The 23109-nt window shown below is 39.7% G+C and overlaps 1 long non-coding RNA gene across 4 annotated transcripts in view; it reads right to left on the reverse strand.

Moving 5' to 3' along the window:
- LOC123580857 overlaps window positions 1-23109 on the reverse strand; it is a 176030-nt gene that overhangs the window by 55525 nt on the left and 97396 nt on the right. For all 4 annotated transcript variants that reach the window (XR_006703499.1, XR_006703497.1, XR_006703496.1 and 1 more), the window contains exon 2: window positions 11007-11172. This is a non-coding gene — a long non-coding RNA (uncharacterized LOC123580857). The remainder of the gene's footprint in view (window positions 1-11006; window positions 11173-23109) is intronic.

Here is a 23109-nt window from a genome sequence, read left to right on the forward strand (position 1 = left end):
ATCCTGCACTAAGCAGATGGGGTCAGAGGTGGTCAGCTTACAGGTATCTGACGGCCGGGGCAGACCTCCTCAGCAAACTTCAGCTTTCCTCTCTCACCTGGTGTCCAGTACTTGCAAGCCTGGCTGGGCTTCTGCTCAGGTTTCCATGTGTCCTCCACCACATCAGAGCAACCCTTTCTAATCAACACTTGGGAGCTCCAAACGGTAACAGCATGGGTTTTGGAGTCAGAAAAGACCCGGATGGAAGTCCCACCATGCTTGCTATTTTATTTGCTCCCTCTCGATCACACTCTCCACCCTCTACCCTGGTGCACCCAGATTTCTGCCTTCTGGCTTCCTATTGGGTTTGGCCAGTGGGAGCCTAAACAGAAGACAAGTGGAAGGGAGAGAACTGAGTGAGATTGTCTGCAGCTGCGTCCCTCCACTGACAACCACTACTCCTTTCAAAGCAGCTTCTACGCACACTACTTTCTCCTTGCTGCTCTCTGGAAGCTAGTCTCTCCTCTTGATGCTTTAATCAAGTACTAGTCCCAGTTTATTGTACTATTCCTCATGGTCCCCTACTCTGTATCCTCATTTCGCTGTGCATTGTGAAACAGACAATCCCTCCTTGAATTATCGTCTTTCAAGTTTGCCAGCTGTTTCTGGTTAAAACTCAGACTAGGATGCCCCACTTCACTACTTATTAGCTGAACAGACTTGGGCAGATGACTTAACTCCTGTTAGCTTCAGTTTCCTCACTCACAAACTATGAAAATATACCTTCCTTAGAGGAGTACACATGGCAAAGTATGTGGCACTTTGTAAATGTGCTCCTAGCCACATCTCTCTGAGGGGCTAAGGACTTCCTGGTAGCTGCACATAGCACCTAACTGGCTGGACCTCCCTGGAATTAAGAAGATTTCACCTGACAATGAATGTTGCCTGAAACTCTGGCCACTGTTTTCTGCAGAAACCTCTCCTGTGATCTCCACATCCTGATATCTCACTATCTCCACTGAGGTGTCTCAGAGGTACCTTAAAATTCACTATGGCCCAAACAAAACTCATGTTCTTCCCTACTAAACTTTATCTTCGTGTCCTGTAGTTCAGTAAGTAACATCACCATCTATCTAGTTTTTAAAATTAGCAATTTGGGAGTCATTCTTGACAACCTTCTGTTTCCTCTAACCAACAAGCAGCAGTTCTTGTCAATTCTGCCTCCTGTATTATCCCTCTGGAATTTGTCTATTTCTATTATGCCCCAAGCCTGACACCACAACCATCGCCCAGGCCACCATTATTTCTCACCAGGACCACTGTAATAGCCTCCTCCAGGGCAAGCCTCCTCTTGCCCTTTCTAGTTCAGACTCCACAGGGCCACCAGACTGTTCTTTTAAAAGAAAACAAACCCTGACATCTAGTAACACCTTGCTCCTTTGGCTCCAGCTACAATGGCTGCTCAGTTTCTTGATGTTGATATGCTTTTTCATGTTTCTGGGCCTCTCTAAAAACCACTCCCTAGAATGTTTCCTTTTCCCCACCCTTCACACTTGGCTGATTCCTGCTTACCCTTCAGAACTGTAAATTATGTATCACTTCCTCACAGCCACCATCCCCCTTACCCTAGTTCTAGTCAGGTTCTGCTAGCATAAACTCTCTTAGAATCTTGTTACATCTTTGTATCCCTTATCATAACACTAATTGAAGAATTCCAGAACAGAAGCTCCATGCTGGAGTTCATCTTTGGTTGCCTAGCTTCTCACACAGTGCTTTCCATGTAGTTGGCATTCTTTAAATAGCTGTTAAATTATGGATGAGTGAATGCATATTAATGCTGGTCTGGACTGTACCCAAGTTTACCATACCCTCCCCCTACCCCAATTTGATCTGCTAGTGAGCCACACTGTGGGCGAGTGTGCCCTCTGGCCCCACCCATTCTGGTCTGATTAACCACGGAGATCTCTCACACCTCCACCAAAGCTGAGGAACCATGGATTGCAAGTCATTATAGAAAACATTCCTATTTTCCCCCTACTCTTTCATTACTATTATTATAAAAGTATTGTACTCACTGAGAAAATTTGGCAAAGTTCAAAAACGTAAAAAAGGGGAAAAAAACCCTCCCATAATCTCAACATCCAGGACAATGTCTGTTTTAAACATTTGTTAAATTTGTGTGGCATTTCAGTAGATTTGCTGCTTAGATTTCAATTTGAAATCCCTTTATCTTTTTTTTTTTAAACATTTTTATTTATTTTTGAGAGACAGCGAGACAGAGTGTGAGCCAAGGGAGAGACAGAGAGAGAGGGAGACACAGAATCCGAAGCAGGCTCCAGGCTCCGAGCTGTCAACACAGAAACCGATGTGGGGCTGGAACCCGCCAACCCTGAGATCATGACCTGAGCTGAAGTCGGACACCTAACTGACTGAGCCACCCAGGCACCCCATGAAATCCCTTTACCTTTAACTGACAACCCACACATCTAGCACATGCTTTGTTAGGCTCTGCCCAATTTGGGAAAGTTCTGTGAGAGATAAATAAGAACCCCCAAAGTACATACTGCCGAGTAACAAAGGAAAAACACCTGAATAATGCATTTGGTTTGATGTCATTGTTTATTGCTAAACTGAAATTCTTCATCATTAATATATTTACATTTCACAAAAGGAAAAATAATGGGCTACAAGTACCATATTTCATCTATGTTCTAACTTTCCATTAAACTAATAGACTTAAAAAATGGTCTTACGCCTTTTTTTTCTTCTCCTTCTTAACTACTAAAGGGCAAAAATGCACACTTTGAAAGAACCTTGTCAACACTTTCACTGTCGGGCACATTTCCTGGGGAATCTAGTTGCCATTTCTCCTGCCTCTATAGATCTTACTAATCATTGACCCTGACTATATTTTCATACATTAAAAAAAATAATAGTTCTTCTGTGACAGATTTCGTTTCAAAACATCATTAATGATATTTGGGTATCTGCAAAGATTTAAAAGACAAGTGTATGACATTATGGGGCAAAATTTAAGAGTGATTTGAGGGAACTCCAGTGGAAAAGTGGACAGTAAGTTTCAAAATTTAAAACTTAAAATTTAAATTGCTAGGAGCAATTTTAGAAAGCTCTTGAACTAACCAGGAACACTAGCCTCTCTTGTTTAAAGAACTCAAAGAGAGGTTTGTTACTAACCAGTTATTCTGAAAAGTCCACCTCAGCCACACGCACATGGGCATGTGAACCGCTCTTGAAAAATGCGTGCAGAGAGCAATTCGTTTGTGTGTCTAGGACTCTGGCTCTGAGCCTAGAAGAACTGTTTTCCCACCCATTCACCTCTGGAATTTTTTATGATATTCTTATAATAACTTTATACTTGACAAGCAAATTGCTTCTACCTTGAAAGCAAGCAATTTAAAGAAGCTGAAGTTGGGGCGCCTGGGTGGCGCAGTCGGTTAAGCGTCCAACTTCAGCCAGGTCACGATCTCGCGGTCCGGGAGTTCGAGCCCCGCGTCAGGCTCTGGGCTGATGGCTCGGAGCCTGGAGCCTGTTTCCGATTCGGTGTCTCCCTCTCTCTGCCCCTCCCCCGTTCATGCTCTGTCTCTCTCTGTCCCAAAAATGAATAAACGTTGAAAAAAAATTAAAAAAAAAAAAAAAAAAAAAAAAAGAAGCTGAAGTTAAAAGACCCCCCTCCCCCCGCCTCAGGAATATAAATTTCGGAAAACAATAAGGTAGACATAGTATTATTTAGTAATCCATTGTAGTGAAACAAAAGAATTCTAGAAGAATACCTGAAGATAAAATGGAATGTATCTTGTAACATCTAACTATGCACAGATATACACATAGCAAATAAGGGAATAGAAAAAGGAAGAAGAATGAAAGAGAATTGTTTTATCTAAGCAGCAGCCTTATGGCTTTGGGAAGAAGGAAAGGCTGCTCTTAAACTACCTTAAGTGTATGTAAACAACAGCAAAATAGTCTTTCAGAAACCAGACCCACATGTGGAGCCATATGACTCCTAGTCACAGGAGCTGTGCTTGGCCAAATACCAGTGCCTGGACTAGGGCAGACTGAGGGCTAGGCCTCAACATTCTCAGGAAGGGGCAAGTACAGGGTCATCCCTGAGAGTGAGTGCCACCTTAGATGTTGAGCCCTGAGCACTTCACTCACCTCATGCTCCATGATAACACTCATTACTTTTCCAAAGTAATGCCTTATACTTTATTTTATTTAAGTCATACAACAACCCTAGAAATTAGGTATATAATCACCCTCATTTTGCAGATGAGGAAACTGAAGCTCAGGGTCAAATGATTTACCCAGTTACTCCACTAGTGAGTAGGGTGTCAAGACTTGAATGTAGGCTTTCTCACTTCAGCCCTGGCATTCTTCCACTCAATGACCCACTCATGTGTCACTCAGGACAGTTTATCTCTGAATTCCAAAGGCATGCCTTCCAGCAAGCATCAAGGAAAATTTCAATATACAGTCTCATGACCACAAATGAAAAATACTTTGAAGACACAATAAACTTTCCATTTATTCATCCAATCTCTATTTAGAACCAGGACCACGAATTATATATTTATACAAAAAAAAATCCTTAATCTACATAATATATGAATAAAAAGCCTGGCTTTTGAACGAGACTTAATTATATCCTAAAAATATCCACTCCATATTATCCAAACTCATGATATTCCCTACAAAACAAACAAACAAACATCTAAATAAAATGTTGACATGGAGCTAATATGGCTCAGTGTTTTCTAATCCAACACTTTCACAAAGGGAAATACAGGATTCTGGTTACATATTGGCAGTTTTATTTAAATTATCTTAATATATTTTTATTAAAATACTAATCTAAAATTTTTTAACCTAAAACCACTTCATAATATACTATACAAAATGATATTTTTTTAATTCTTGGGAAGTGGAATTGTTCTGTGAAAATCAGTTCTTGAGTTAAAAAAAAAAAAGTGAAGAGTAGATTCAGTGGTTGTATTTTCTAGGTGAATAAATCGACCCAGCTAAGAGAAGTGGCCTGTCCATGGTCACTCAGTTAGTGGCACGGCCAGACCAATTTCCCCCAACCTTGATACCTCCTGATAATACAGAAAGTTATTTCACTTTCATGCTAAAAACAAATCAGAAATGTTGCACAACTCAAATTTCTATTTTCCTAAACATGTGTAGTAACTTTTATCTACTGTTGAAGGCTTTCCCTCCTATCCCTTACCCCTGATTAAAGGGATACAACATTTATAACAAATTTCTGCACAATATTTAGGTTCCCTATTCCATTATGTGCAATGAAAAAAATGCTATTAAAAAATAAAGATCACAAAGAGGAATACATAAATAAGAACTTTAAAAAAAGAAAGGAAAAGAAAAGACTAGGTCTTACTCTTTCTCTGCTTTTTCCACTTTTTCTTTTTTTTTCTTAGCAATGCTTATCTGTTTCTGGGGTACCAACCTCTTGAGTTGTTTGACAGGGGCCTCCTCCTCCAGGAACACATCTACATTGACATCATCTTCTTTCTTCTTCTTCCCCTCCTCTTCCTAGGATAGACCTGAAATGTTCTAACATTCCTGGCCACTCAGCAACACAGATCTAGAGCCAGCTTGAGAGCCAGCTCAGATCCTATCATGATAACCATGGCTAGGACAGAGGCCTGAAGTAGGGCAATGGTGATGGGCTTCTTCTTCTGGTCCTCTGGGGTTGCTGGGGCAGAATCCCCATGAGGTTCATTTCTTCTTGGGCTTTCTCCCACAAGCAAATCATACAAGCAACAATTCACAGTCATGTGTCCCCTCTTTCTGGGGTTTGAAGGTCTAAGTCCACTTCTATTGGTTTAGCTCACAGCCCCAGAGCATGGCTGTTACCTCCTGTTTGGCTGTGCTGTTAGTGCTGCTGAGCCCGGATATGGAAGGCAGCAAAAATGAATATGATCTAACTTTTGTCTTCAGACAAGCTTGCAGTCTAATGAAGAATTCAGACATGTAATCCTATGGTATAGGTAAGTGAAAGAAAAGGGACTAGAGAGAGAAGGGTTAAGATATCAGAAGAAGGTCACAGGAAGACTACTTGCTTGGTTTAAAGCAGAGTCTTATGCATGGACCAGTGGTGATTTTTTCGCTAAGACTATGGAGAGCATTAAAGTGCAGGTAAACTGCAGAAATAGGTGGGGATGTTACATGGGTCTGTGAACCAAATCCCCACTCTCCAGGAAAAAATGAGGAAAGAAGGGAGCTAATTAAGCTTCACGTTTTTGTTTTTATGGTGTATAGATCCTGTCACAAGAAAGTGCAGGCCAATTCCAAGAAACTGGAGAATATATGAAGAGAAGCTATTGTTATGCAATTTATCGCTATAATGGCATCATTTGGAGGGAAAAACAGAGCATTTAAAATATATAAAAAACGAGCAAGATAAAAAGGTATGGAAACCCACAAAATAAAAGTGGGACATAAAGGGGAGTGCAATAACACCGAAAATGTAAAGTATAGAATGGGTACACACTCTGAAAGGGAAGAAAATGCAACAATTGGAGATCGCGCTTCAAATTTCACCCATCTGAGAGGAAAGAGCAAATTCTGCTAAAGAAAGGTGAATTGTAAGTGAAATATCTTTCCAGAAGATATAAGGAAGGATCATCAGTGGAATGTAAGGACTGAGGATCTAAAAAGTATGATAGGAAATTATCAAAGGACTATTAAAGGAGATGTATATTTATAAAAGAATAAATAATGGTATTTATATACCATTTATATATCATTTACTAATGAGTATTAAAATAATCTTTCAAAGCCTACAGGTAATAAAAGAATAAGTATAATAAATACAGTTTATATTAAATATAATATAAAACAGAAATATCTTACAAAACATTTAACAAACAATGGTTCTACAATAAAAATGTTCAGAACAGGGACAGCAACTACCACTGTGTGGGCTATAACTAAATATTTTTGGAGTCACTTAGCAAAGATTAGGGGAAAGGAAGAAGTAGATTATAGTTTTAAAGAAAAAATATGTGGGTCTTATTCAGAAAAAGGAGACAGATGAAGAAAAAAGTCAACATCTTAAAAATAAAGACTCAGAAAACAGAACAGAAACATAAAGAACTATGTATATACAAAAAGTCAGAAGAATTGGTCATATTTGGGTAAAAGATATTAGAAAGAGTAGAGTAAAGCAAACAGAGTCAGAGAAATACCAAGAGAAATCCACAGCACTTATAAGAAATGGAATGTTTTTGCTCTCATTATGGATGAACAATTTTAAATAAGTGTAAAACATAAGTACAGTTAGAAATAAAACATGAGGAATCAATGAGCTAATGAGGGTAAATGTGCTTGAGAAATTATAAGCCAATATACAAATAAAAGGTTTTATTTCACTCTAATGTAATAGCTGTGGGCATTCATCTTCAGTCCAGAGGAATAGGGAAGAAGCATTTAGCAGATCTCTTGCTCAGTTACCATAAAACCTATGACCCCTGAGAGCAAGTATGCTGAAGACTGTGCTTCTCAGTGACTACCATCTTTCTCCTCTTGAATGCTGGCTAGACAAAACCTCTGGAAAACCTCCTTGTTGAGCAATCTTCAACTGGTATTTTTTAACACTGAGATACAATTCACATACCATACTATTCACCCCTTTTAAAAGTGTACAATTTAGTGGTTTTTAGTATATTCACAAAGTTAGGCAATGATCACGACTCTAATTCCAAACATTTTCATCACTTCAAAATATAAACCCCATAGCCATCAGCCGTCACTCTCATTTCCTCTTCCTCCAGCCGCTGGCAGCCAATAAGCTACCTTCTGTCTCCATGGATTTGCCTGTTCTGGAGATTTCATATAAATGGAATCATACAATATGTGGTTTTGGTGCCTGGCTTCTTTCACTAAACATAATGTTTTCAAGGTTCATTCATGTCGTAGCACTTACCAGACCTGTTTATGACTGAAGAGTATTCCATCGTATAGGTATGCCACATTTCAACCATTCATCAGTGGATGGGCATTTCCAATTATTACTACTTTTTCAAGTTTGTTGATATTTGGTAATTATTTTTACATGCACATAGGTATATTTCAAGTATGTGGTGTGGAGTTCTGAAGATTAATTTCAAGATACAAAACTGTCTAAAAATTGGCAAACATCATACAAAGAAATTACAGATATGAATAACGTGGTTTATATATGTTACGTTATATATTTTGTAGATATGTATATTTATATAAATATATAGCCACTTTAACATATATGTGTGTCTATACGTATTATGAGCACTGTCTTGTGACTGGTCATCTGACTGTTTCCACTTGGGTGCAGATTTTCCATTGAGTGGCTACTCTTTGCCCCTTTCTCCCCCAAAACCAAGGTCATGACTTTTCTCGATGGCCCACATGTAGCAGTCTTTAAGTAAATTCTTCACCTCACTGGATTAAAACTTGTATGTACCATCCACAGAGTTAGTGTTGATCTTTCTCATAAAGTTGCATCAGCTTTAACAAACATTTGAACATCACAGTACACAAATCATGTGAACCTAAACCACTTTTGGAAGCTGACTGCAGCACAGCTTGAAGGAAGGGAACTGGATATTACTTGCTACATCTGTAGTTTAAGTTATTATACCTTTCTCATTTTTCTTTTTTTCCTATTTTTTCTCACTGAAACCAGACAAGCTGAGAAATTATGAGATGAAGAGAGAGATAACAAATAAGTGGAGAAATTCATAATTTAAAAGATGCCCCATGAGTGGTTTTAACTGGGTTGAAGGAGTTTGGATAAGTTCAAATTTCCATGGTATCTCTGATACTATTTATTCATTGAACAACCCTTTGTGGAAAAACCACTATGTGCCAGGTACCTTGAGGAGTATAAATATGGAATAGATATTCTCTGACTTCATGAAACTGATTATCTAGTGAGAAAGATAAGATATGAACATAAATATCTATAATATAGAGTACAAAGTGATAACCGTTATGAAAGAGATGCAGATAAGTTGCCATAGGAGTTCAGAAAAAAAGAGGTTGTCTGCAGCTGAAAGAGACCAAGAAAAGCTGGGAGCAGGATCTTGGCCTTAAATGTTAAGAATAGGTAGAATATGAACAGGTGGAAACGAGAAGCAAGAACCACAGGGACAAAGGCACAGGGCCAGAACATTTGTGGACATGTAAAGAAAGAGCAAGAAGCTTGAAAGTCTGTGGTAAATGGAGTAATGGGCCAAAGGGTTGGGAAGCTAGGTTGAGTCAGATGGTAAAGGAAGGACTTAGGCTACCTTGAGTTTGTTTTATACGGTGGTGAACAGAGACCTATTAAGCTTTTTGAGTAGGAAAGTAATGTGAGAAAAACTGTACTTGGGAATAATCAGTTAACCTACATATAAATCATGTAAAAAAGGGAAGGGAAGGGAAGGGAAGGGAAGGGAAGGGAAGGGAAGGGAAGGGAAGGGTAGGAGCCAGAAGGAGGAGCATCAAGGAAAGAAGCATCATGAACGGAATTGAATAAATGTTTCAGATTCCTGTTAGCAATTTGTATTCCAGGAAACTAAATTCTGTAAAGTTAATACAGAAACAAGCCTTCGATTGACTGGTAACAATATCGGTCACTTGTACCCAAAGGTACACAGAAAATTACTCCAGCTCTTTATAAAGAAGAAATCTGTAATATCAATAGCCTCTGAGAGTCCTCTCACAGCAAAACTTCCTTTCAGATACTTGATCCATCATTAGGATTCTGCAGGGAGAGTTCTCTTAATCTACAGGTTAAGGAATGCAGAATTCTACCCACAGAACTCTGCGCTGATCATAGAACTCCATCCCATTTGCCTACCTCCAATTTGACCAATAGTTAAACTGAGACCCATCGTAGAAACTGACTTGTCTGGGGAGACATGGCTGGTTAAGGGTCACATCTCCTGATCTACTGTAGATGTTCTGGGTTGGTTAGAACTGAAGTATCAAGCTAAAGTGACTCTTAGTTTGCTTGGGCTTAACAAGTTGGTTTCAAATAAATAGAAAGCAAGGGAAGAAAAAGTATGGCTCTACTAGGAAATTAAAAATCTGCAAGGTATTGCTATCTCGTTGGAATACTGAAATACCACATGCCTTGCTCGTTAGGTATCATAAAACACCAAGTTAAATGCAGTGTAGCAACTGCTTGACTCTTTCTGGAAAATTCTGGTTAACTCAGGGGAAATTCCTTAGGTCTTACCAACACTTGTGGTCTCCAAACTCCCAAATGTGTGTGTGTGTGTGTGTGTGTGTGTGTGTGTGTGTGTGTGTGTGAGAGAGAGAGAGAGAGAGAGAGAGAGAGAGAGAGAGAGAGAGTGTGTGTGTGTATGTAGAATAACAAATATGTTTTTAATAAACTTCAGTTTGGGATTTCAGAAAGTAATGGAAAATCTGCAGGCTATAAGCATTACAGAAATGGAAGAAAAGGGCATCAATCTCTCAAAATTCTGGCAGGAAAGGAGTGGCTGCTTCCAAAGTCCTTTTTCCTTTGCAATAAGCTGGCCACTGGTGCCAAAGAATAGCTCATCAGCAATGTTGTTTCATTTTATAGGGATGTTTTGAGACAGGGGAAAAAATTAGGAATGTGTGCTGTGATTTTTTTAAACCTCATGTCCCAAAGCCTATAATAATCTTCCTGCTTTTTATTTTAAAAAAGGAAACCAAATGTTCAAAATTTGATACTTGTGTCTACCATGTTCACTGCAGGCACATTACCTTAACTTTATCACAAGAAGCAACCTGTAGTTCTTTAAATGTTGCCAAGACAGAAAAACAAAAAGTCATAGATTCCCTTAAGGATTCCATGTTTTCCTATGTGTAATTTATGTTACACATAGTAACAACCACAGCTACAAAAATCTTATTTCCCTGTCTCTGCTGGGGGGATATCCTCTACCTCCACTAGGTCAAGGTGCTCAGGGATGTGTGCCTGGGTGCTCCAAGAACAGTTCTCTCAGCTGCCAAACCGTGTTCACAATTCTCCTTACCTGATACAAGCAGCTAGCTGCTGCCAGTCCTCCAAGCCGTGTCATCACTGCCCACCAAAGGTACCACTGCCATTGTTGCAGCTGCTGACATGTGCAAGGGGTCCAACTTTCAGGGCATCAGAAGTGTTGAGGGTCCTGGTGCCAACACTGCTGCCGTCCTCGTGTCCTAAGAAGATGAGCAAAAAATAGTTCCTTTAGCCTTTACTAGGTCTTATATTACAGCCATCCTGGAGTCACAGGGCTCAGGGACAGATTAGGTAGATGTTCAACAGCTATTTGTTGAAAGAATGAAGGAGTCCACCAGGCTGGGCTACAAACAATCTAAGTGGAAGACACCATGTTGTACACATACATGTTCAATCTCATCTGTTTGCCCTTAATGCAACCTCTGTACCTTGGTTCTTTCTTCCACTTGGGATTAGTTCCTGGAGCAACCTGACTTGTCTTATAAATAGAATTCCAGAAGGCCTATCACAATCAGACCCTAGGTATGCCTAGATAGGTCTCAGTCCTGGGGAGAATAAAACTTAATTTCAACATACCATCTGTCTTTATCTTAGAAAAGGTAAATACAGAACTGATAGAGTTATACAAATTCATTTGATTCTCATCAGGAGCTATAAATTGGTAGCCTATGGTCAAATCTGGCCAGAAGATTTTTTTTTTAAGCCCACATATTTAAAAAAAAAAAAGAGAGAGAGAGAGAGAGAAAGAGAATACATCTAGATTGGTGGTTCTCATACAGGAACATGGATCAGAATCAAGCTTGTTAAAACTCAGATTACTGGGCTCCACCCCCACAGTTTCTGACTCAGTAGATCTGGGGTGGGGCCCAATACTAGTTCCTGATGTGTCTGGTCTGAACCTACTCTGGTTCTCGGTTAGGGGTTGCCTTTCTATAGTTTTTCCAGACCTCACCACCAAATACCACTGTATTTCATCTGGCCTGCTTTACTCATTTGCATTACCTGCCTGGCCCTTGGGTTTGAAAGCTCTGTGAATCTTAATATTTCCGATGAAAACCTCTTTACAGCCCGACTCACAGACATGATTGTATTACCCACATTGTTTCATTTATAATACTTGGTGTATCTACAATCTCACAACAAAATGTTCAGTAAATGTTTTTGGTTTTGTTTTGTTTTTACTCAGGGTCTATTATTATTACTATTAATTATTATTATTATTACTATGATGGCTACTATTGACAGTTGATTGTTCTTGAGATTACCACCACCTCCTCCCCCATGCATATAGATTTGCTTGAGATCGGCTCAATCCAGAAGTGGAAAATGCTTATGACCAATGACAAAGCGATTTAGTTTTGTCTATTTGTTTTATCATGTCACTTTTAGATATAAATGGCTATTTTTCAAGCATATATGTATTTATATTTTTAACCTGTACCTTTGTTAAAAACCAAATGTTGTCTGAATAGCAAATAATGACCATAGTCATTAGTCTGGCATAGTAATAAGTGAGGGCAATTTAAACAAGTCATAAAGAATAAACATATACGTTTTACTTTTTTAACTTACTGAAGTATAACAGATAAACAGAAAGGTACATACATTATAAGTGTGCAGTTCAATGAGTTTTCACAAACTGAACTCATGTATCTAACCAGCACCTAGGGCAATAAATAAAGCATTACCAGCTCCCAGAAACTCTTTCATGCTCCTTTTCATAATTTTAACCCTGAGGGTAACTACTTTCCTAATTTCAGACATCATAGTTTCATTTTGCCTGTTTTTATAATTTATCCAATGGCCTGCATGTGTCTGGCTGATCCACATTATGTTCATGAGATTTATGCACATCGTTGTATACAGTTGTAATTTGTTTATTCTCATTGCTGTACAGTATTCCATTATACAATACTATAATTTACCCATTTTACCATTGATCAGCATTTGGGTCATTTACATTTTGAGGCTATTACAAAAAAGTGCTGCTACAAACATTCTCATATATGTCTTTTGCTGCACATATCTGTGCATTTTTGTTAAATATATACCTAGGAGTAGAATGGCTGGGTCATAGGGCATGTGCATATTTAGCTTTAAAAGATACTGCCAAACAGATTACTCAAGTGTTTTTACAATTCATAGTTCCACTAGAGACATATGAAAGTTCAAATTTCTCCACATTCTCACCAACACTCTGAATTTCACTTGTCATTTAAAAGAACAATAGGCTTGCCTGGATTTAAGTCATTGGTGTTTTCATTTGATTTGCATACATCTTGAGTTCACTGTACAGCTTCTATCACTTTCAGGGAATTGAGGAATAAATCTTTCTTTAATGAATGATTGTGGTTCAGAACCAATTTGTAAATAGATACCTTAAGTTAGTGAATTTGCTATCTAAGTGGATTTCCCTCTTGTCGTGTATTATCTACTGTTTGTTTTTAAGCCACAAAGTATATTCTTTATGGGAAGATCTGGTTATTCTCTATGTTTGCAGCCGTAATATAAATGTGTAACCCACAGTACTCCTCATTTGGTGACTGGCAGCTGTTTGTAGTAACCTTTCCAGCAGGTGATGCTTTTCTTCGAACCCAATTTCTAGAAGTTCAAGATCTCAATCTAAGAAGTCAGAGATTTCTGGATGCTGTCTTTCCACAGGGAAGGAAGTTGGCATTTTCTGGCCAAAGGTCAACTCTAATGATCAGTAACAGGTTTCTCATATTATGCAACCCCTCTTACTTTGCTATAAGCTGATCCTTCAGAGAGACTGAGACAAAGGGGCATCTGGATAGCTCAGTTGGTTAAAGCACCTGACTCTTGATTTTGGCTCAGGTCATGATCTTGAGGTTCATGGGATCGAGGCCTACTTCAGCCTCTGTGATGACACCATGGAGCCTATTTGGGATTCTCTCTCCCTCTCTCTGCCCCTCCCCAGAGGGTGCACCTTCTCTCTCTCTCTCTCTCTCTCTCTCTCTCTCTCCCCCTCTCTCTCAAAGTAAGTAAATTTAAAAAGAACAATAAACAAACAACCACTGAGAGAAAACACTTAATAGGGACACCTTTTGGGATGCCATCAAGGACTAGAGAAAAGGTCTCAGTCCTGTGGGACCCTCTGTTTCTCCCCACCATGCCCACAGGCTGGTTTTCTTTCCAGAATCTTTGATAGCAAATTTTTTATTTAATTTTTCAATTACACTGGAAATGGCCTTAGCAGAATCAAGGTTTATTTGTATTTCACTGTACTGTTTATTTATTTTGTTTGCCTAATTTGGGTGATTTCTGGCTTTGATACATTGCATCTTTTTTTTAAAGTTTAGTGCTAACTTTTTTTAATGTTTATTTTTAAGAGAGAGAGAGAGAGAGAGTGTACGTGTGAGCATGAGCGGGGGAGGGGAAGAGAGTGAGGGAGACACAGAACCCCAAGCTGACTCCAGACTGAGCTGTCAGCACAGACCTCAGTGTGGGGCCTGAACTGGTGAACTGTGAGATCATGACCTAAGCTGAAGTCAGTCATTTAACTGACTGAGCCACCCAGGTGCCCTTTAAGTGTATTTACTTATTTATTTTGAGAAAGCGTGCATGAGCAAGTAGGTTGGGGGCAAGAAAGAGGGAGAGAAAGAATCTTAAGCAGGCTCCATACTCAGCTCAGAGCTCAATGCAGGACTAAATTTCACAACCAGGAGATCACGACCCAAACAGAAATCAAGAATCTGTCACTTAACCCACTGATACATTGCATCTTAAATTTTGTTGGTTCACCTGGGTAATTATAATATTTACACAATTTTTCTCATAATATTTAAGGGCTTACCATTATAACTTCTCATTTCATATTTGTCACTTTTAACAAGAGCTAGATAAGTGGAAAATCATTATTTTGTATGATTTTATTAAAGAATAACAACTTCAATATTTTTTAAAAAAGATACATACTCATTTAAAAAATTCAAGCAATTAAGAAAAGCATAAAAAATAAAGCAAAAAATATTTTTGGGGTGCCTGGGTGGCTGGGTCAGTTGAGCATCCAACACTTGGTTTAAGTTCAGGTCATGATCTCACGGTTTGTGAGTTGGAGCCCCGCTTCGGGCTCTGCACAGACAGTGCAGAGCCTACTTGGGATTCTGTCTTTTCTTCTCTCTCTGCCCCTCCCCAACTTGCTCTCTATCTCTCTCTCTCAAAGTAAATTAAAAAAAAACTTAAAAAAAATACTTCTTACCATTCAGAAAATAACCATTGTTAACCTTAAGTGAATATTATTCCAGACATCTCTCTATGCCTCTATACAGATGAAAGTTTAGATAAACAGAAAGATAAATGATGTATTATAATTGGATCATACATCATCTGGTGATTAATAAAAAATTATAAGAGTTCATTTTAACAAAAGAAAAGCAAGCTAACTAAGGTAGAATAACTATAGATAGAATTTTCATCACATTTCAGGCATATTTTAGAGATTGTATTAATGAGTGCTTGGGCTTGTCTGAGTCCTGATCTCTAACTCTTGGCTACACCTAGAGGAATGTCTTGATTGCATGTGCAGCAGTATTAGTCTCCCCAGTCTCTAATAGTTCATCTTGTAGTAACATGTGTGTAACATATGGGTAATGTGTGTTTTTGTCAGCAGCCTGTATAAAGATAAAATGGAAATAAATAAAAAAGGGAAAGAATAGCAAAGAAGGCAGGAAAGGATGGAAGGAAGGGAGGGAGAAAAAGAGGGATGAAAGTTGCTATTTCAATGTCTTTATTCCAGTTTGTCATTTTAGTGGTCCTCCATTAAAGTGCCATGTAACTTGCACATAATGCCCACTGAGCATTCCAGGGAGCACCCAGTATTTGGTTAAACAGATCTGGCCTTCCTACTCCATTATGGAATAGGTCCAAAGGACCATTATGGTACTGTCACATCAGAGCTTATGGTGACCTGCCTGATCCAAATCCTCTCAATAAAGAAACTTTAGTAGTTTGCACTAAAAGTCTAGTTTTGTTCAGTTTATTTTATGCAGACTCTTATTGTGATGAAGCTTTTATCCACAAAATGCTAATGAGATTATCTTTAGATTATCAACACAAAATTCCAGAGCAGTGGTAACTAACAAAGAAGACCCATACAAAGTGACACAAAAATGCTGATGGATTGTTTATTGTATGCTCTGCACAATGCCACAGACCTTGATCTTGTAGAATGTCTGGATAATTACCAAGTGGCACCAGGGAAACTATGCTCAGTACTTGCATTAACAACACAGAACACAATGTTATCAATTGCATCTCATTGACTAGATTCTAAAGAATCTAAGAATTCTGTAATTGAAAATAAACTGAAAATGGAGAGAGGAGGGAAGATGGCGGCGTAGGAGGACGCTGGGCTCACCGCGCGTCCTGCTGATCACTTAGATTCCACCTACACCTGCCTAAATAACCCAGAAAACCACCAGAGGATTAGCAGAGCGGAGTCGCCGGAGCCAAGCTGAGACGAGAGGCCCACGGAAGAGGGTAGGAAGGGCGGCAAGGCGGTGCGTGCTCCACGGACTGGCGGGAGGGAGCCGGGGTGGAGGGGCGGCTCGCCGGCCAAGCAGAGCCCCCGAGTCTGGCCTGCAAAAGCGGAGGGGCCTGACGGACTGTGTTCCGACAGCAAGCGCGACTTAGCGTCTGGGAGGTCATAAGTTAACAGCTCTGCTCAGAAAGCGGGAAGGCTGGAGGACAAAGGGAGGGAGAGCTGCTGAGCCCCCGGACGACAGAGCTCAGTTTGGCAGGGAACAAAGGCGCTCGCCAGCGCCATCTCCCCCGACCATCCCCCAGCCAAAATCCCAAAGAGAACCAGTTCCTGCCAGGGAACTTGCTCACTCCGCGCAAACACCCAACTCTGTGCTTCTGCGGAGGAGCCAAACCTCCGGCAGCGGATCTGACTCGCTCCCGCTGCCACAGGGCCCCGCCTGAAGTGGATCACCTAAGGAGAAGCGAGCTAAGCCTGCCCCTCCTGCCCCTGTGCACCTTGCCTACCCACCCCAGCTAATACGCCAGATCCCCAGCATCACAAGCCTGGCAGTGTGCAAGTAGCCCAGACGGGCCACACCACCCCACAGTGAATCCCGCCCCTAGGAGAGGGGAAGAGAAGGCACACACCAGTCTGACTGTGGCCCCAGCGGTGGGCCAGGGGCAGACATCAGGTCTGACTGCGACTCCGCCCACCAACTCCAGTTATACACCACAGCACAGGGGAAGTGCCCTGCAGGTCCTCACCACGCCAGGGAATATCCAAAATGACCAAGCGGAAGAATTCCCCTCAGAAGAATCTCCAGGAAATAACAACAGCTAATGAGCTGATCAAAAAGGATTTAAATAATATAACAGAAAGTGAATTTAGAATAATAGTCATAAAATTAATCGCTGGGCTTGAAAACAGTATAGAGGACAGCAGAGAATCTCTTGCTACAGAGATCAAGGGACTAAGGAACAGTCACGAGGAGCTGAAAAACGCTTTAAATGAAATGCAAAACAAAATGGAAACCACCACAGCTCGGATTGAAGAGGCAGAGGAGAGAATAGGTGAACTAGAAGATAAAGTTATGGAAAAAGAGGAAGCTGAGAAAAAGAGAGATAAAAAAATCCAGGAGTATGAGGGGAAAATTAGAGAACTAAGTGATACACTAAAAAGAAATAATATACGCATAATTGGTATCCCAGAGGAGGAAGAGAGAGGGAAAGGTGCTGAAGGGGTACTTGAAGAAATAATAGCTGAGAACTTCCCTGAACTGGGGAAGGAAAAGGGCATTGAAATCCAAGAGGCACAGAGAACTCCCTTCAGACGTAACTTGAATCGATCTTCTGCACGACATATCATAGTGAAACTCACAAAATACAAGGATAAAGAGAAAATTCTGAAAGCAGCAAGGGGTAAACGTGCCCTCACATATAAAGGGAGACCTATAAGACTCGTGACTGATCTCTCTTTTGAAACTTGGCAGGCCAGAAAGAATTGGCACGAGATTTTCAGTGTGCTAGACAGAAAAAATATGCAGCCGAGAATCCTTTATCCAGCAAGTCTGTCATTTAGAATAGAAGGAGAGATAAAGGTCTTCCCAAACAAACAAAAACTGAAGGAATTTGTCACCACTAAACCAGCCCTACAAGAGATCCTAAGGGGGACCCTGTGAGACAAAGTACCAGAGACAACACTACAAGCATAAAACATACAGACATCACAATGACTCTAAACCCGTATCTTTCCATAATAACACTGAATGTAAATGGATTAAATGCGCCAACCAAAAGACATAGGGTATCAGAATGGATAAAAAAACAAGACCCATCTATTTGCTGTCTACAAGAGACTCATTTTAGACCTGAGGACACCTTTAGATTGAGAGTGAGGGGATGGAGAACTATTTATCATGCTACTGGAAGCCAAAAGAAAGCTGGAGTAGCCATACTTATATCAGACAAACTAGACTTTAAATTAAAGGCTGTAACAAGAGATGAAGAAGGACATTATATAATAGTTACAGGGTCTATCCATCAGGAAGAGCTAACAATTCTAAATGTCTATGCGCCGAATACCGGAGCCCCCAAATATATAAAACAACTACTCATAAACATAAGCAACCTTATTGATAAGAATGTGGTAATTGCAGGGGACTTTAACACCCCACTTACAGAAATGGATAGATCATCTAGACACATGGTCAGTAAAGAAACAAGGGCCCTGAATGAGACATTGGATCAGATGGACTTGACAGATATATTTAGAACTCTGCATCCCAAAGCAACAGAATATACTTTCTTCTCGAGTGCACATGGAACATTCTCCAAGATAGATCATATACTGGGTCACAAAACAGCCCTTCATAAGTTTACCAGAATCGAAATTATACCATGCATACTTTCAGACCACAATGCTATGAAGCTTGAAATCAACCACAGAAAAAAGTCTGGAAAACCTCCAAAAGCATGGAGGTTAAAGAACACCCTACTAACGAATGAGTGGGTCAACCAGGCAATTAGAGAAGAAATTAAAAAATATATAGAAACAAACGAAAATGAAAATACAACAATCCAAATGCTTTGGGACGCAGCGAAGGCAGTCCTGAGAGGAAAATACATTGCAATCCAGGCCTATCTCAAGAAACAAGAAAAATCCCAAATACAAAATCTAACAGCACACCTAAAGGAAATAGAAGCAGAGCAGCAAAGACACCCCAAACCCAGCAGAAGAAGAGAAATAATAAAGATCAGAGCAGAAATAAACAATATAGAGTCTAAAAAAACTGTAGAGCAGATCAACGAAACCAAGAGTTGGTTTTTTGAAAAAATAAACAAAATTGACAAACCTCTAGCCAGGCTTCTCAAAAAGAAAAGGGAGATGACCCAAATAGATAAAATCATGAATGAAAATGGAATGATTACAACCAATCCCTCAGAGATACAAACAATTATCAGGGAATACTATGAAAAAGTATATGCCAACAAATTGGACAACCTGGAAGAAATGGACAAATTCCTGAACACCCACACTCTTCCAAAACTCAATCAGGAGGAAATAGAAAGCTTGAACAGACCCATAACCAGCGAAGAAATTGAATCGGTTATCAAAAATCTCCCAACAAATAAGAGTCCAGGACCAGATGGCTTCCCAGGGGAGTTCTACCAGACGTTTAAAGCAGAGATAATACCTATCCTTCTCAAGCTATTCCAAGAAATAGAAAGGGAAGGAAAACTTCCAGACTCATTCTATGAAGCCAGTATTACTTTGATTCCTAAACCAGACAGAGACCCAGTAAAAAAAGAGAACTACCGGCCAATATCCCTGATGAATATGGATGCAAAAATTCTCAATAAGATACTAGCAAATCGAATTCAACGGCATATAAAAAGAATTATTCACCATGATCAAGTGGGATTCATTCCTGGGATGCAGGGCTGGTTCAACATTCGCAAATCAATCAACGTGATACATCACATTAACAAAAAAAAAGAGAAGAACCATATGATCCTGTCAATCGATGCAGAAAAGGCCTTTGACAAAATCCAGCACCCTTTCTTAATAAAAACCCTTGAGAAGGTCGGGATAGAAGGAACATACTTAAAGATCATAAAAGCCATTTATGAAAAGCCCACAGCTAACATCATCCTCAACGGGGAAAAACTGAGAGCTTTTTCCCTGAGATCAGGAACACGACAGGGATGCCCACTCTCACCGCTGTTGTTTAACATAGTGCTGGAAGTTCTAGCATCAGCAATCAGACAACAAAAGGAAATCAAAGGCATCAAAATTGGCAAAGATGAAATCAAGCTTTCGCTTTTTGCAGATGACATGATACTATACATGGAAAATCCGATAGACTCCACCAAAAGTCTGCTAGAACTGATACATGAATTCAGCAAAGTTGCAGGATACAAAATCAATGTACAGAAATCAGTTGCATTCTTATACACTAACAATGAAGCAACAGAAAGACAAATAAAGAAACTGATCCCATTCACAATTGCACCAAGAAGCATAAAATACCTAGGAATAAATCTAACCAAAGATGTAAAAGATCTGTATGCTGAAAACTATAGAAAGCTTATGAAGGAAATTGAAGAAGATATAAAGAAATGGAAAAACATGCCGTGCTCATGGATTGGAAGAATAAATATTGTCAAAATGTCAATACTACCCAAAGCTATCTACACATTCAATGCAATCCCAATCAAAATTGCACCAGCATTCTTCTCGAAACTAGAACAAGCAATCCTAAAATTCATATGGAACCACAAAAGGCCCCGAATAGCCAAAGGAATTTTGAAGAAGAAGACCAAAGCAGGAGGCATCACAATCCCAGACTTTAGCCTCTACTACAAAGCTGTCATCATCAAGACAGCATGGTATTGGCACAAAAACAGACACATAGACCAATGGAATAGAATAGAAACCCCAGAACTAGACCCACAAACGTATGGCCAACTAATCTTTGACAAAGCAGGAAAGAACATCCAATGGAAAAAAGACAGCCTCTTTAACAAATGGTGCTGGGAGAACTGGACAGCAACATGCAGAAGGTTGAAACTAGACCACTTTCTGACACCATTCACAAAAATAAACTCAAAATGGATAAAGGACCTGAATGTGAGACAGGAAACCATCAAAACCTTAGAGGAGAAAGCAGGAAAAGACCTCTCTGACCTCAGCCGTAGCAATCTCTTACTCGACACATCCCCAAAGGCAAGGGAATTAAAAGCAAAAGTGAATTACTGGGACCTTATGAAGATAAAAAGCTTCTGCACAATAAAGGAAACAACCAACAAAACTAAAAGGCAACCAACGGAATGGGAAAAGATATTTGCAAATGACATATCGGACAAAGGGCTAGTATCCAAAATCTATAAAGAGCTCACCAAACTCCACACCCGAAAAACAAATAACCCAGTGAAGAAATGGGCAGAAAACATGAATAGACACTTCTCTAAAGAAGACATCCAGATGGCCAACAGGCACATGAAAAGATGTTCAGCGTCGCTCCTTATCAGGGAAATAGAAATCAAAACCACACTCAGGTATCACCTCACGCCAGTCAGAGTGGCCAAAATGAACAAATCAGGAGACTATAGATGCTGGAGAGGATGTGGAGAAACGGGAACCCTCTTGCACTGTTGGTGGGAATGCAAATTGGTGCAGCCGCTCTGGAAAACAGTGTGGAGTTTCCTCAGAAAATTAAAAATAGACCTACCCTATGACCCAGCAATAGCACTGCTAGGAATTTATCCAAGGGATACAGGAGTACTGATGCATAGGGGCACTTGTACCCCAATGTTCATAGCAGCACTCTCAACAATAGCCAAATTATGGAAAGAGCCTAAATGTCCATCAACTGATGAATGGATAAAGAAATTGTGGTTTATATACACAATGGAATACTATGTGGCAATGAGAAAAAATGAAATATGGCCTTTTGTAGCAACATGGATGGAACTGGAGAGTGTGATGCTAAGTGAAATAAGCCATACAGAGAAAGACAGATACCATATGGTTTCACTCTTATGTGGATCCTGAGAAGCTTGGCAGGAACCCATGGGGGAGGGGGAGGAAAAAAGAAAAAAAGAGGTTAGAGTGGGAGAGAGCCAAAGCATAAGAGACTGTTAAAAACTGAGAACAAACTGAGGGTTGATGGGGGGTGGGAGGGAGGAGAGGGTAGGTGATCGGTATTGAGGAGGGCACCTTTTGGGATGAGCACTGGGTGTTGTATGGAAACCAATTTGACAATAAATTTCATATAATAAAAAAAAAAAAAAAGAAAAAGAAAATAAACTGAAAATTTAATAAGAAAGGCCAAGGTGACCCAGGTGAATGGGGGAAGAGAACTAACACTTCTTGAGCTTTTATTTTTATGCTAAGTAGTTTGTTTACATTATTTTAATATTCAAATGACCCTATGGAATTGATGTTGTTTGTAGTTTTCCTGTTACAGAGGAGTAGCCAGGCTAAGAGGGGTCGATATTGAGAGGGCCTAGAATTTGCATCTCCATCTGTCCAACTCCAGTACTTTTTCTCCTCAATTGTTCTCCCTGCCTGCAAGTTGTTATCCAACAAAATTTCAAGCTATATGCTAAATGAAGCTTGGTGGGAGATGGTATGTGCAGCCCGTTACATGGCTCCCCTATTTCATCATTTCTCAGAACATCAGACCCAACTACTTCAGTAAGGTCCTCAAAGTTCTTTCAGAGTCACGCCTAACGCTAAATGGATTTGGTTACTGCCTGTCCTTGCCACCTGATGCTGCCAGGGGAAGTGGAAGAACAGCTGTGGGAAAGACTTACTAATTTCTTTGAATAGTTTGTGACATTATCTAAACTTTAGATTCTAAAGCAATTTGTTGATATCATAGGTGCTTTTTTCCTTAATATATCATGATATACCTGGAAACGAGAGAATAGGATTTTAAGAAAATCGTTTTGTTAGTATTGTGTAGACTTCTCAAATAATGTATATGAAATGTAATCCCAAGTTATGAATACTTGCATGACAGTTCACAGAATTAAGAGGGAGCTCTATTTGAAAGGTCATGTACACAGTTGAGCAACTTGTTATCAAGTGATCTTATTAGGGAGATTACATCGTAGCCCTTGTGATACCAAAAGCTTTTTCTTCCTTTCTT

Source organism: Leopardus geoffroyi, chromosome A3 (genome assembly GCF_018350155.1).
Source record: "Leopardus geoffroyi isolate Oge1 chromosome A3, O.geoffroyi_Oge1_pat1.0, whole genome shotgun sequence".
Taxonomy (NCBI): domain Eukaryota; kingdom Metazoa; phylum Chordata; class Mammalia; order Carnivora; family Felidae; genus Leopardus; species Leopardus geoffroyi.